At 37.8% G+C, this 15891-nt stretch overlaps 1 long non-coding RNA gene across 3 annotated transcripts; it reads left to right on the top strand.

The window, feature by feature from the left end:
* The first annotated feature begins 405 nt into the window (after positions 1–405).
* Positions 406–2085, top strand: LOC112182563. 3 transcript variants are annotated; one of them, XR_005804459.1, is made up of 5 exons: positions 406–521; positions 613–734; positions 814–877; positions 981–1839; positions 1943–2085. It is a non-coding gene; the product is annotated as an uncharacterized LOC112182563 (long non-coding RNA). The 3 variants fall into 3 exon arrangements; XR_005804460.1 differs by having other exon boundaries at positions 981–1858; XR_005804458.1 differs by lacking the exon at positions 1943–2085 and having other exon boundaries at positions 981–1909.
* Positions 2086–15891: the final 13806 nt, after the last annotated feature.

Below are 15891 nucleotides of genomic sequence, written 5' to 3'. Positions count from 1 at the left end.
ATGACTATCATAAATACGCAATGAATAACGGTCGTAAGTATGCAATGATTAACTGTTATTAGTGCAGCAATAATTACCATTATAAGTGTGTAAATAAATGCAACCGTCAAAGCAGAAATAATGGAGGCTTGTTCCCGAAGTAAGTCATCGCCTATATAAAGGAGGCTCGACGTCCAGGTAATCCATCGAATTCCAATTATCTCTACTCCACAATTAAGAAACGTACTAACTTAGGCATCAGAGGGTTTTCTGTAGGTACCCCCCCCCCCCCCCCCCCTTTCTCCTTGAGCCGACGGTCAAGCTCCAGGTCAACGCTTGAGGGAAGCTTCTCGATTGTTCCCAAGTCAGCTTCCGCTCCAGTCCGCATTAATTGTTGGGTCAAACTCCTCTACGGAATTTTTCACCTCCAACAGAACCCCACACATGAATGAAGCAAAAATGTAATGAAAATCTGCAATTCTAATGAAGCACACCGGAACTATCAAATCTTTCAGTCCACATCCACCTAATACTGATAGGAGGTCAGTCTCTTTGCCTATAATTGAATTTTTTTAATCTTCTTTTATTAATGAGAAGCATAACTAATTTAAAGTATTATTTCTCATCTTACAGATAGAATGGTCTCCAGTTCAAGAATAAACTCCTTTGCTATCTAGGATATAAGTGCAACTCAACCTCCAAAAACACGCTCTCACAGCTCTGTTTGATAAATTTTTAATGTCTTCATGTATTGAGTAAGTTACATCTTTATAGTAAAGTGATTTTATTTCAAGAGATTTCATCTTACTAAGGTTTAAAAGTTAATTTATGTAGGCCAACTGCTGTGATTAAAGAGGCCCATCTTACCCCACCAGAATAGCATTCGATTTGTGGAAAGGTGTGTTTCTGATTATAGTTGTTATTCAGTATTTCAGTTCTTCTCTACTCTTCATTCAGATTTCAACCTCATTTTTTTGTTTTGTTTTTTTTTTCATTTCTAGACTGCTTCAAGGAGCATCCTACATCAGTTCTGAATATTAAAGATGAAGTATCCATTTAGGACAAGTATGTACATGTAACAGCAGCAATGATACACATAGTTAGATGCGAGATACTTAGAAGTTAAATCATGTAAAGTGATATCAATTCTGAAATTTGATCATCAGCTATTTTACCTTGCAGGGCCTGAACTCATGTCCACAAAGAAAGGAAAGTTTGTTTGATTTGAAGTTATTGAATCTGGTGAGAAATCCATCAAGCTAATTTCTCTGTCTCTAATGCAATCCCCATAATCATCTTAACTAGAATCATACTAACTTTTTGACACTACCATCACATCACCATCATGTCTGATTTCCTAACTTCTCTGATACTTCAAATCACAAACAAATCCTTTGCATTCCAAGGCTCACATCACTCATCCTCGCAGGTAATTCCTATAGTATGCATGGAATCAAATTTCTTAGCTACATCTTTGAATTCTATCAATACCAATAAATCTATTATTCTTTATATCTGGAAGAAGAAAACAGAAGAAGAAGGAAGAAAAGAAGAAGAGGGGAACATGAACCTTTCAACGAAATCATCAACCTCAGCAGTCCAATACTAAGGTAAACTAATTCAATTTCTTGGTGATTGATCGAATCTTGAATTTATTTTCATGATTGATCAAGTAGTTTGATTGATGTGATTCTTCGAATTCTGCATTTTATAGTTGTTCGTAGCTGTCCAACAAGTATGGAGTCTTGTAAAGAACTCCATGACTCTATACTTGAGGATGAAGCCAAGTTATACCCTTTTGTTAAACATGATGTATCCATTACTGTAATCGAAACAAGCTCTCATATTTTGGACCTCTGAGTAAGACATATACATTTATGTGAGTGATAGTATTGATCACGTTAACCATTGAAATTGATGTATACGTCAAATCTACTGTTATGTGCTTACTTTGCTGTTACAGGTTTAAGACAAGAGTCACAACATTTTCCAAAGAAAAGTTCTCCAGAGATGACATTCAAATTAAAAACTGGGACATACCATTTTCGCCATTGCTTTTATCTTTTAAATCTATGAATACAAAAAGGAATTCAAAGATTACTACTCTTTTGTAGTCTTTCCTTCAACTACATTGCAAAAAAACATCAACTACATTCAAGAAAATTTCTTAAATATGAATTGTCAAATTTGAGGATCAACTATTCTACCTTGCAGTTACTGGTTTAAACAAGAAGGAAATCTCAAAGCGGTTTTTCATCAGCTCGCTATCTTGAAGCCGACATCCATCACACACTTCTCATTATCTTCTTTCACTCATTGTTTTAGTAAAATGTACACACAAATTTTGATTTCAACTTATTGATTCTGGTGAGAGAAATTCGTGTAACATGTTTTAATCATATAGCTAAACATGTTAGACCATGTTACACGGATTTCTCCACCAGAATCAATAAGTTAAAATTAAAATTTGTGTGTACATGAAAACAATTGGTATTCAATTTTTTCTTGAGCAAATTTTTTCTTCATTACTGAACATAAAGATTCCACTGTGTAATCTTATAAAATCAATCACATTATCATTTGTAAATGCGATTAATTTGTTAAACAATGACATAAATTCCCGCAGCAAAGCGCGGGCACACTTTCTAGTGTTAAAATAATCTAGTAAATCTGTGCATGATAAAGTCGTCCAAAATTATTTGAAAACTCGTAAGTCTGATGCAACACAACATGTTCCTCACTTTTCTATTTTTTCTTCCAACTTTTCTTCTCCATTCACTCAAAGCCTTTGCCTCCCATCGTTTCATTTTTGCATCTCTCTCTCTCTCTCTCTCTCTCTCTCTCTCTCATTTCACAACTGAAAAAGTGAGCCTTTCCAATCCTTTTTGAGCTTACAAGTAGAGAGCACCAAGCCAACAACAGCTATCAAACCGCCACTGTCACAGCCATGAAAATTATAAAGAACAAAGGCAAAGTTGAAATATCATAATTTTGTTCGACAAATACTTTGACTTTTTAACCCATTCCATGTAGGAGACATTGAATTGTTCAAGACGTAGGACTTTGATCTTTTAACGCACTCAAACATTTCTTCAAGAAAAAATAGAAATCCTTATATAGAAATAACAATGACTAGTAATACTACAAGGGAAAACCCCTTTAGTGACAAACCAGCTTTGTCTCCCATTCAAACAAATTTGTCACCCATTGGTATAGGTGACAAAATTATTTTGTCTCTAATTTCATTTCGTCTCTAATAATGTGTGACAGATTCTTATTAGTGACGACAAGTAAATTTTGTCACCCAATCATAAGGGCGATAAAATAATATTTGCCACCTATGTACACCTATATTTTGTCTCCTAAAATCTTTCACAATTACTGGGAAATCCTAAATGCCCGGAAGCTTGTTTGGGAGTGAAAATTGAATTCAAAGCCCATTTTTTTAATATTATATTAACTTGAAACATTAACCTAATTGAAATAAACTGACAGTCAAATTGAAACATTCACTTTTATTCCAAGAAAAAAAAATAGAAAGAGTTTTACAGTGCTAGGGTTTTTGCTCTGCTAGGGTTTCTGGCTAGGGCTTCTTCGCATCTTCTTCTCTCGGCATCCTCCTCTCTTCCACCATAGTTGATCACGTTACCGCTCGTCTGGCAGCAACTTTGGCGATCTCCGAAGATGGTCGGACATCTTTTGGTCCGGCTGGTGCTGCTGCTGTGTCTTCTCATCACTTCGCGGTGGGGAGACTCCTCTCCGTCATGGCCAAGCGTCAGGCTGATCCCAAGGCTTTTTTGGGGACTATGACCTCCTTATGGGGGCTTGGAAATCGTCTCTCTGCACGCGCAGTAAAGGATCGGTTTGTTTTTCAGTTTTCAAACCCAGAGGATCATCAGAGGATGGTCGAGGGAGGGCCGTGGTTTTTTGGAAAGTGGGCGCTGGCTATGGCTGAGTTTGATGGTTTGAAAGATCCAGCGCAAGTGCCTATCTCTTCTTTTCCAGTGTGGGTGGAGATTATGGGTCTACCGCCGGCCCTAGTTACTGAGGGAGCTGTGGCACTCATTGGAGCTACCTTAGGGGAGATCGTGCATCTGGATAAGGCTGGTATTCAGAAGGGTACGGCGGCATGGGTTCGAATCCGTCACACTCTGTTGTCTTTGGTGAAACAGGTTTTCCCTCCATCCACTTTTGATTTCACCTTTGGGGCATATGCGACGATAAGGTTCCGCTATGAGAGACTCGTCGGGTTCTGTCGGGTCTGTGGTATGATGAAACACCAGCGGTCGGGTTGTGCTGGTCCTCCAGAAGCACTGCAGGTCTCTGTTGGTGCTAACCCTAACCCTAGCTTGGTTGGGTCTGCTGCTCCGAGTCTTGCGGAGGTTTTGGCTCAGTCCACAACACCTAATCTATTTACTTCCGTGGCCAAGTCGACCTCAGGTTTACTCCAGGGTTTCTCGGCGTCGGCTATAGCGGCTCAACTGGCCAAAATCCCATCTCCGGTGCAGGGGGCTAGTGCACTCATGCAAGCTGCTGCAGTTGTCCTGACCATTTCTCAGTGGGAAGAAGAGAACAGTCTATGCGGCCCTCATGCAATACACTAAACGTAAGAAGACAATTGAGGAGGTCCCTCAGGTGGAGGCCATTGATCTTGGGTTTGAACCTGAATTGGCCCTGAAGAGCAAGAATGGGGTTATCTTAGTTTCCCCGGCAAAGAAGGTTAAGTTAGGTCGTCCTCCTGGGCGCAAGAATAATCCGAAACCCGTTGGTCTGAAACCTAAGAAGCTAATTTATGAGGATCCAAAACCTCGAAGGAAGAGGAGTTTTAAGGTAGTGGAATATCCTTACTTTGGTGAAGGCAGCTCGGGTTTGGCTGCAGGAACACCAACCCTTGGTGGGGAGGTTCACATGTCTTCTGGCAAAGGTTCTGAGGCTGAGGAATGCACTCCCATGGGTGCCCTAGAATAGGGGACGTCGAAGGGAACATGAATAAATTGGGATGGTCTCTTGTCTTTGGTCGGGGACCATCCTAGTAGTGTCGAACTTTGTTTCTACAGAAAGAGCTTCATCTCATGGATTCATTATGTTTGATTAGTCTAGGTTTGTCTTAGATTTTTCATTCATGACTCTTTCTGTCATTGCCCGGAGTCCGGGTGAGTCATCTCTTGTAATGTTTCCTACTTTACTTCAATTGACTGACGGGCCCTGCGTTAAAAATAAAATAAAAAATGTAGCATTGATTAAATTGTATCCAGCATCAATTTACTAAATAGACAATAGCATAAACACGTTCACTAAAAGATACTACCAAGTGCAAAATAATAAAATTGTGACCTAGAAAAACAACAACTCCTATTACAGATAATCTGCTTCCTCATCTTTATCCTTAGGCATATCATCATCCATCGCCAATAATCACCATAATTATATACAGTATGGATGGTAGCAATTTGAACCTCAATCTGCTCCTTGTTCCTCGAAAGCTTTTCCATTGTACTTGTCAGTTCAGAAGAAGAGATCTCTGCCTATAAGGATCATATACCAAACAACAAATGGCTCTGCCCTTCATGACCTCTACCCATATTCACCAAGATATCTACCTGCATAGAAAGATGAAATTCTATCTAAAGAACACAAACAATTTGCATGCAAACAATTAGACGGCTTAAACACAAGTTACAAGAATGTATCAAAAACCAAAGAACAGAGCTATTTGGCACAATTTTTTGAACATGTACTTACTGTATGGTTTGAATAACTTTTCACTTTTAATTACAATTCATCTTCTTCTTCATTTAAGAGGCTACTCTTTGGTTCCCATAGAAGCTTTCCTAAAAGGTCATAAGAGCACACATTAGTTAAGCAAACATTTTACTGAGACAAACACATACTATCATAATAAGAATATTTATGGTATAATGTGCATCAAATATTTTAGCTCCAAATGTAAACTGACCAGAACATAAAACTGGAACCAAAGAAAAAAGAAAGGAAAGCAACAAATCATACGAAGCTTTGAACATGCAACAGTAATACAAATGAACAAGAACGAATGAAAGTACCAACTCAAATGGAAAGTAGGAAATCTCAAATCATGAAAACAGACAAGTTTATGCTGGAATACAATCCTCACTCGAGCAACATCAAAGCCCCTGACAACACTCCAAGTTGTCAAGAGTATAAAGTCATAATACATAAAGGACACCATAAAATCATATAGGTTGGCACACTCTATAAGATAGTGAATGATAGGATTGGGAACCTAATGAACACCAGCATAACTCCAAGTGAACATGGACATGATTAATATTCAATACACAAAAGAGACATAACCAAAAGAGGCAAATATGCATTGCAAAACTCAAGGCAAAAATGTTTAATCTTTAATTAACTCATGCTTTTAACAATGCCAACCAAAACATTATGATTAAGTTTTACAACTAGCTACATGGCAAAGGCATCCAAAAGAAGAGACATTAAAACCTAGCTAGCTCTTTGAAATGGCTATCTCCAAAGGCCCTAGAGACTTCAAGGCAACCCTGTAGTTGTCCATTCGAACTTACACTACCACCAGCCTGATGACAACAACATTTGAAAAGCATAAAGTAGTTCACAAAGTTTTAAGCAGATACAAATAGAAATACTGTATAGAAGGTTACAAAGTAATATATGAAATACATTAGCAACTCAATTGACTCAAGTCATAATGAGAACCTATAGATACATATAGAAATACTATATAGAAAGTTACAAATTAAAGAAACACATTCTAATCTTTCTATCCTCCCCTTGCTCATATTTCATCAATATTATCATCCCCATCATGACTAATGTTAGCGCAACAACCAAGAGTCTTGTTTCTTGTAATAGCTTTCTACTCTTGGATTCTTGAAAGAATGGAATGCTTCAAGCTTCATGTACAACTCTCATCAATCAGGTATGTGTTGCATACATGTGTATGCTTGTCAAGTGGTTAGGACTGAACTTGTCTTTAAATCCTATTGTAGGATGCAAAAATCTTTTCAATTTTAATGTACTGATATGCGAATTTTTGGAAGGTTATTTTATCCAAAGCATTCAAACTTTCTTAAATTGGTTTATGGGCTTTTCCTTTCAAACGTCTGATTTAAATCCATGGATAAAAAGCTCTTTTGAAAAGCCTTTCCATAGTAGAAACCCTAGGAGACCCTAGTTCATTCATATATATATATATGTGTGTGTGTGTGTGTGTGTGCGTGTGTGTGTGTGTGTGTGTTTTTCACGTTGTTAGGGTTTGGACATCAGAACATAAAACATATATATATCTACTACATTTTGTAAAGAGCTTTCTGATCTTTCATCCTCATAAAGTATTGAGCCAATATTGTTGTTGAGAATTCTTCATGAGTTGTTCCTAGCTTGTTTAGCTCTTGAAGGATTATCAAATCCCAAGCTTTTTCTGTCAAAAAATTTTCTGGTTTTATGCTTCATGTGTGTTGGTAGTTCATGCATGATTTGTGCCTTGAGGTGATTGACAACCAAGGTGAGAGTTGTGCCATGTCAAGATTGACAAAGGAGAACAAGTTCGCTGATCTGAAAGTAGCAAAGACGAGAAGACACCACTACCCACTAGATTGGTTCTAGTAGATGAGTTATGTAAGATCTTTATGTACTTTCTATTCATATAGTAATCGTTCACTAGCACAGAGCCCGCAGTTGTTTACCTCTTTGGAGGGTTTTATTGCGTCAACAGATCTTGTGTTATGTGTGATGATTTTATTTTGGATGGTTTGGCGAATTGAATAAATCATAACATCATCAAAGATCTACAGTTTCGATTAGGATTCAAGTTATATTGCAATCCTGTATTAGGATGTGAACAGGTCTGCACTCCTAAGACTGATTTCTAAAGTTGTTGACATATTGATAAGTTGCATTAGTTGGGAAACACGTATATACATCTGTAATTACAACTAAGAACTAAGAAGGTGTCTTTGGGCCTCGAGAGTAGCACTCCGAACTTACAGCAATACAATGTAGCTCAAAAAGTTTACTATCTGTTGTACAAGAAGATGATGCAAAGCCAAAGAAGCGGAACTGTTTGGGGATGGTCTACATAGATACCAGTCCTTTCCATAGATTAAGTTAAGAGATTTCTAGTAAACTACCTGGACAGTGGGCTCCAACCCAGTGTTTTGGGCTTGTTTTTGATCAGATTGGCAAGTTTAGAGTCGAGGAGACTTATCAGGGGGGGGGGGGAATGAAATGAACACAGCTAATATATAGGGCATGAACAAAGAGTACTATAGAAAGAGTATAATTGCTAAAAAAAAAAAAAAAAAACAAAGCGAGATTATACAGGTACCTATAATACCACAATTAATAGGGTTTGTCCAAGTAACATGAAGTGATGAAACACAAAACAATGCCACATCAATCTCAAAAGATGAAACTTAAAGCTTTCAACAATTTAATAACTCTTCTGCAAGTTATACGAATTACAACGAAATATATCACAACTGACCTTGAATGGAGGATGATACTTTATAAGCAGATATGCAGGAATAGGAAGATCTGTAGCAAATCTCACCAACCTATGGATATTTCATAAGAATGATGAAGATGATAACAAATGTAAGTGACAAAGAAACAAATATGTTCAAAATCATCGATAATTTGCAGGAAGAGAAAATTATCAACTCGTAATGATTTGTATTGAAATGTCATTTAGTGTATAACAGATTCAAGGTAAATGTAATGTAGTGTCCAGATGTACTCTATATGCCATGCAAATTAATAAGAATATGTGCATATTCTTTTAGACCAATGATATAGAAATCGATAGGAAACAGAGTGAAAGAGAAACATTGGGTAAAACAAACTAATTAAGAATAAAATTACTAGACTTCATCACCATCTTCCTATAATGAAATTACTGGACTTCATCACCATCTTCCTATTCCTCTTCCTATTCAATTCTAGCTACCAGAGAAATGATAAAAATCTTATTAACTTTAGTGGCACTCATCCTAAATTTCTGTAGTACGCTTGTTCTATCCCTATAGAGAGATGATGGATTCGGACCCATCACACACCAGAAACACTGCCAACACTGGCCTGCGTTCTCTATCCCCATCCCAAAACGACATTAGTGTCTTGGAAGGTTTTGATGATACTGGGTACCTCTCTTATCCACACAAAAGTCATTCCCAAACTGGTTATATGTTCACCATAGATAAAACCGCAATATCTTGAAGGTCTATCTATAATAACCCTAGTCGCTATATCTTCGAACCATGTAGAGATTATTGCTCTTCACGAAGCAGTTCGTGATTGTATATGGATTGGATCCATAATTACACATGTTCGAAGCAATTGTGATTTGAAGTATACCACAGATGAGCCTACAAGCATTTATGAGGATAATGCTGCTTGCTTTGAACAAATGAAGCAAAGGCTACATCAAATGCGACAACATACACCAAGCATTATCAGCAACAACAGACTCTCCTCAAGATCAAAGTGAACTAGGTTTGATATGAGGATAGTGTGGCAGGCTTGTTCACTAAGTCATTGCCCAATTCCACTATCGAGAAACATGTTGGTAGCATCATTTGCGGAAATTATCTGAACTCCTATGACCGGAGTCATCAGGGGGAGATGCAGACATCAGGGGGAGATGTCAACATGTATGGTCTCGAAACGTGAAAGGTGTGTTGTGCTCTTTTTCTCCTTCGACCAAAGTTATTTTTGTCCCACTAGGTTTTTGACGAGGCAACGAGAGGAGCACAACGTTTGGGCGACACAAAGGGGAGTGTTCAAGTAAATCCAAAATGTGTGTCTGGCTCAAACTCTAGGTTACTTACTCTAGTTGTAATAGGGTTTATGTTAGAGATATTCTCGGAGATATTTGTAAATATCCAATCAATGTACGATTATGTTTCTATGAACAACTCTAACTCTATGCTTGGGGAAAACCTGGACACATGTCAATCTCTTATATAACATACAACTCGAAACCAAGTTAGAAGTACCTTAACAACAAAAAGGATCCAAGTTAGAACTTAGAAGTACTAGTGGGTCTCTTGCACCACTTACCTCTCTTTTGTCCAGTGAAGCATATCAAGCAATCGCAGAGGTGTGGAATTATTACCGAACCCATCCCCCTAAATATGAAGAAGACGTGAAGAACGCTTCCGCTATGGGGTGCGTCGCCAGCGGTGTCTTGTCACTCATATTACTCATCTGCATTCTCTGGAAATTTCTGGTGTTCCATAATCCCCAAAACGCAGAATTCCAGATCGAGTCGGCGACCGTGGCCGGACTAAAGGTTGATGGCTCTATGTCAAGTGGCACATGGGATTTCACCCTTGTCGCCACAAATCCCAACAAGAAGGTCAGCATCACCTGTGACACCATCGAGGCCTCCCTATTCAAGCAGTACATACCCTACTACGCCACGAACCGGCTGCCTTCCTTGTTTATAAACTCCTCCAGTCACAACCGTTTCAATTTCAAATTGGGTTTAGTCAGCCACTGTATCGATGCTGATGACGCCATTGAAATCTTTGAAGAAAAGACCACTCGAGGTTTGGTCACTTTTAAGCTCTGGCTGGTGGTAGACTTTACTTATAGGACTAAGTTTTGGTATGTCTGGGATGTAAAAGATTCCGGCTTAGTTCTGGACATCACCTGTGAGCCTGTTCAATTTGTTTTTGCCCCAAATAATGACACTGGAATCTTTAGAGGTCAGTCAGCTACATGCCACGAAGGAATTTAGGTGATGCTTCTGCACAATGGAAAATTATGAGTGTTTTGATTTCTATTTATTCTTTCCATGGAGATCGTTGCTCCTTTACTTTGAGTATGTATTGCAATTGTCAAGTAGTTGCACTTGGTAGGTTATTTAATTTGAAGGAAAGCGAGTTATCTTGACATGTAAACTTTGAACCTCTGTTCTTTATGGTGTGCTGAGCATGCTTCCTTGACTAGACTACAGAGTGCCCCCTTTCTTAAACTGTCCTCTGCCTTTTCCATTCATTCAACCTTATTTCATATCTTTAGTCAGGAAGTTTTACTGTTGCAAGAGAGGAATAAATTTGGATATTTCAATTACATGAACTTCTGGGTTCCTTTACCTTTTGATGTTAGAGTTGCTTATCCAACTCAGTTTTAGATGTTTCTACATTTAAGGTCCTCAGTTGTTCAATATTGTTACCTTTATAATGTGAAGCATCATTTGCAAAGTCCTGAATTTGTAGTGTCATTGGATCAAGAAATGCGGTCCGAGTTTGCTGATATTTTTGTTTCCCTTTGAGATATCACCAAAAGTCCAACTCCATAGGCTCGTTCTTAAAATGCATCGACACAGCTGAAGCTCTTGGAGCTGGTACATAGATGTTTGACATAGATGAGAACACTAAGAACTAAACGAATTTAATTAAAACATAACCAGTTTACACCAGAGTGGTGATACAACAAAAGGCATTAACTGTAGAAACTGGAAGATTGTCCTTTGTGTCTCCAACTCTCCATATACAAAAAGAAAAGATACATTACAGAATTCCTAGTTCTTGGCAGGGGGAGCACATTCTCTAGTGGAAGAGTAGCAGTTGAGTGTGGAGTTATTTAAGGTACATAAGTGTAATTTATCAAGGATTTTGATATTAAATTCGTAGATTGAATCTTTTTTCTGAGAATATCTTGCTTTAAGGGTATGTCTAGTAAATACTAATAATTTCTTTTTTGTTTAAATCGCCACGCATGTTATAGTATTCTGAAGTCTCTTATTTTTCTCATAGTTTACAGCAGATGGCACTTCTTAAACATATACTGATGTGCTGTTATCAACGAGTTTGCTTCCCTTGCTCAAAGACCTAACAATAAGCTGACTACATTTAGATGAGATAGCATCATCTGTATCAAATGATGATTTCATTTTGGACATCAAGTTGTAAAGGAACTATTCTGCATTCTCTTAAAATTTGTAAGACTTTGGACTCACTTGCTCTTCCAAGAGACAAACAGAGATCCTTTGCGTATTGATAGTAGAGATATGCCAGCACAGCTAACTTCATCAGCAGCAAGTCCAAGTCAGCATTCTTGCACAGGAAGTCTGGAGGAGATTCCAGCTGTAATTATTTTCGTTGGAAATCTGCTAGAGTAACATGTGTATTGATTAATTGATTCGCAGCTAGCAGCCTGTATAACGCTACCTGAGCTCTATGCTTATTTGTAACAAACACTTCTGAAAAATACAGAAGCTTTCCTCTAAATTTCTCTCAAATTGTATGTTGTTCTTCATAATTCATTCAACTCTTCTTCAATTCAGTCTTAGGTTTAAAATTTATGAAGGTATCATGGCTTAAGTAGCTTGTGCTACTGATCATATGACCATGTTCAGATATTTGTTTCTTCTTACAGTGCTTGATTTCAAGTTTCCGCAAGTTGTCATTGGGATTTGGTTCATTTTTTCATCGACTAACCTTGCTTCTTGATCCTTTGCTGCTTTGTGTTTGCGCATTTTGTTAAACACCTGTGCTTGGAAGCTCAACTTGAGCATCATCATAAATCTCCTGAATGTTCTTTTTCGAGTACTAGAATCTGCTTTGTTCACGACTCCAGAGTATTGGACAGAAAATTATGGTGTTTCACTTTCTTGCTTGGAGTGTATAGCCCCAGTGAAGTTGATCTGTGAGTTCATGTGTTAAAATTGGACAGAAATGAAGTGCTAAGGTGATTTCACTTAATTCTGTGTTGTTATATGATCAAATCAAAAGTCTTGATTTCTGTATCGCTGTTGCTTGCTAAGAAAATCCCACAACAGGTTGAAAACTGTCAAATTTGGATAGCTTAAATCCCAGATAGGGTTCATATGTTGGTGAAATGGTGAACATTGCTGTCAAAAATTCCACGAAAGGTTATTGCTGCTTTAAATTTATCCTTGGTACTTAAGTCATGTGAAAAGAATTTCCTTTATTGTGCATATTTGCGGCATTGCTGTACTGCTGAATCAATTTGCAACATTCTGATCATTTACAAATTACAATAATTTAACCAGAATTATGAGATACAACCAAGTCCCAGTATCGATTTTTATCCGGCACTACTTGTTCTACGTTTCAGACAATCAAAAATGGTACTTACCAAAAGACTAAAGTCAGTTGATTACTTGAAAGATTATCTGTTATGAAAAGCAAAATGCCAAGCTCAAAATCTCCGCTCTTTGATTCTGTTTTTTTTTTCCTATTTTTGGCAAAGGGAAACAACTTTAAAAGCACAAGGGAAAAAATAATTCTTGACAGAAACAACAAACAAAACTGATTCAGCCTCTAAAAGTGAGGTGGACTAGGTTAACCATCAAACAGGAGAAATTCAGTTTAGGGGGAAGGAGGGTGCTAACCCCAGTTAGGATTACACTTCCCACTGTGGACCAATGAAAATATGAGCTGCTTTGTGGTCTACAACCAGTTAAAATGCCAGGTTGAAGAGAGATACCAACTTGAGAGGGAGTAGTTGCCGCTGTCCAATCTGAAGCAGGAGCATTTCGTCCAAGAGAGTTTATGAGAGCTTGGGAGTCCAAAGAGATGAATATGTCCTGCAATGAGAATATGTTAGCTGGATACATATCTTTCTAGTAGCCAGAGCCTCTGCTGCCATTGCAGAAGGGGCCATCATCTTCAATGCTCTGCAAGCTATCAATAAACCATTTGAATCCCGTGCAACTGCTGCAATTCCACATAAAAGAGTCTTTGAACAATGACGCATCTGTTTTTATTCGAATAGCATTCATAAGTCGTGGGATCCACCTTGTGTGGCGAGAGACCGAGTATGATGCTGCAATTGTCTTGGAACGGGAATCCCAGGCTGGCTTGCTGCAATGAACTCATTTGCCTTGATAAGATGACAAGGCAATCCTGATAGGTTCAGGAGTAATATGCTCAAATAGACAATCACATCTTCTTCAGATAAGAAAGATCTGTAAGATATTTTTGTAGCATACTCACTAGGGTTCTCTAATTGATTCGCAGAGAATAATCAACTGTCAAATGAAGTGATGGTCTGTAAGATATTTTTGTAGCAAACTCACTAGCGTTCTCTAATTGATTTGCAGAGAATAATCAACTGTCAAATGAAGTGATGGTTTGGAGAGGGACTTACAAGAGAAAGAATGAGCAAACCAAGCACTTACAATCAAAAGATAGGTAAGGAGGTTGTGTTCAATAAACTCAAAACAAAGAGCAGCATTTTTTTAGCGATGCCAAACTGTTGGGAGGCCTAAATATATCCCTAGATCGGTCACTGCTGGGATTTGCATGATTGCACTGAGCAGGTGAACTAGTTCTCGGGGAGTATCTGGATTGAAAAGGATGGATGATTTTTCCACATTTATGAGCTGACCAGAGGATATAAAAAAGTATGGAGTAAATTTGATAACATCTCACAATTGCAGTGAGAAGGTTTGAGGAAAAAGAGTTAGTCATCTGCCGAAAAGAGGCGACTGATTCCCAGATTTTGGGTACCAATTGTTACTGCATGCAGCAGAGATTCTTGACAATATCTGATGATCATTTTGGAGAGCACATCGTTCACAAAAAGAAATAGGAAAAAAGACGGGTAGTCTCCTTGTCTGAGGCCTCAAGATGGTTTGAAAAACGAACCTGGCTTTCCATTTATAAGCACAGAGAGATGAAGTGGTAAATGGTAACACAATTCATAACCAAAGCCAACCCCTCCGGAAAGCCCATTTTCTCAAGAACAGCTCAGAGGAAATTCCATTCCATGTGGCCATACGCCTTGTTCATGTCCAGTTTTAAACCGATAGCGTAATTGTCACCAGACTTGCTCAACATCAAATGGCGGAATAACTCATTGGGATACAATAATAATATAGGATTTGTCTGTTGGAAACAAAAGCTGATTGATTTTTCTGTGATTAGACTTGGCATAGAGAATGATGTTATATACAGTAACATAAACATAGCACTGGATCAATGCATAGTTATATAGACACATTTCATTGAACATTATACGTATATTGCATAGGAAGTAAGTGAACAGAACTAGGGTTCATACTTGATGAATCCATGAAGGCAGCAATGATGAACAATAGCCTTCTGCAGATCTCTAATTATGAAAACTCCTTGTATATGGGGAAGGCCTTTATGTTCTGATTTCAAAGTAGGGTGCAGGGACCATCTTTCTCTTTATGTAGTGGTTGATTACTTAGACTCTTCCCATAGTAGAAGTCAGCAACTCAAATCACTTGTATTTACCACATGTTTCATATCAGATAAAAACCAAGAGATTATCAATAAATCAATAATCGATTTCCATAACTACCTGATAGATATACTTATTCAAGTGGTAACAGGTAAGAGATTCACATTCCATGTCACTTAAATTAAATATTTAATCAAATGCTATTTCCTTGATAGTAAACATGTGATATGTCCATGTGATATCTCCACCAATATGCAGGGAATGAAAATTAAAATAAAATCTAATAGGAATGAGGGCAAGATGAGATTGATTCATAACCTGGAGCAGAGAGGATGCCAATTGATGTTGGGTAAGGCTGAATCATAAATTACATTCCTTATAACATCCCATTTTGATAAAAAAAAATACCAGAGAATCCACTACCACAAAAATAGCCTATAAACACCATTTTTATTGGTGTGTATTGGATCTATAAACACCAATAATTGGTGTGTGAAAGCAATAGACACCACTGTTGTCACTATTAATTAATAGTCCCTATTGCTGGCGTGACAAAATACCCAAGAAGTCACCATTAAAAACAATGGTGAGTTGACTCTTATGGGTCCCACAACTCACCAATCTATGAAATCGTGAATGCCTTCAGCTTTTACTATTCCAATTCATGTTCTCACCAATTTTTATTGGTGACTCCATATATTTCAAAATTAA

Source organism: Rosa chinensis, chromosome 1 (genome assembly GCF_002994745.2).
Source record: "Rosa chinensis cultivar Old Blush chromosome 1, RchiOBHm-V2, whole genome shotgun sequence".
In the NCBI taxonomy this organism is placed as follows: domain Eukaryota; kingdom Viridiplantae; phylum Streptophyta; class Magnoliopsida; order Rosales; family Rosaceae; genus Rosa; species Rosa chinensis.
This window is presented reverse-complemented; position numbering and strand designations above follow the sequence as displayed.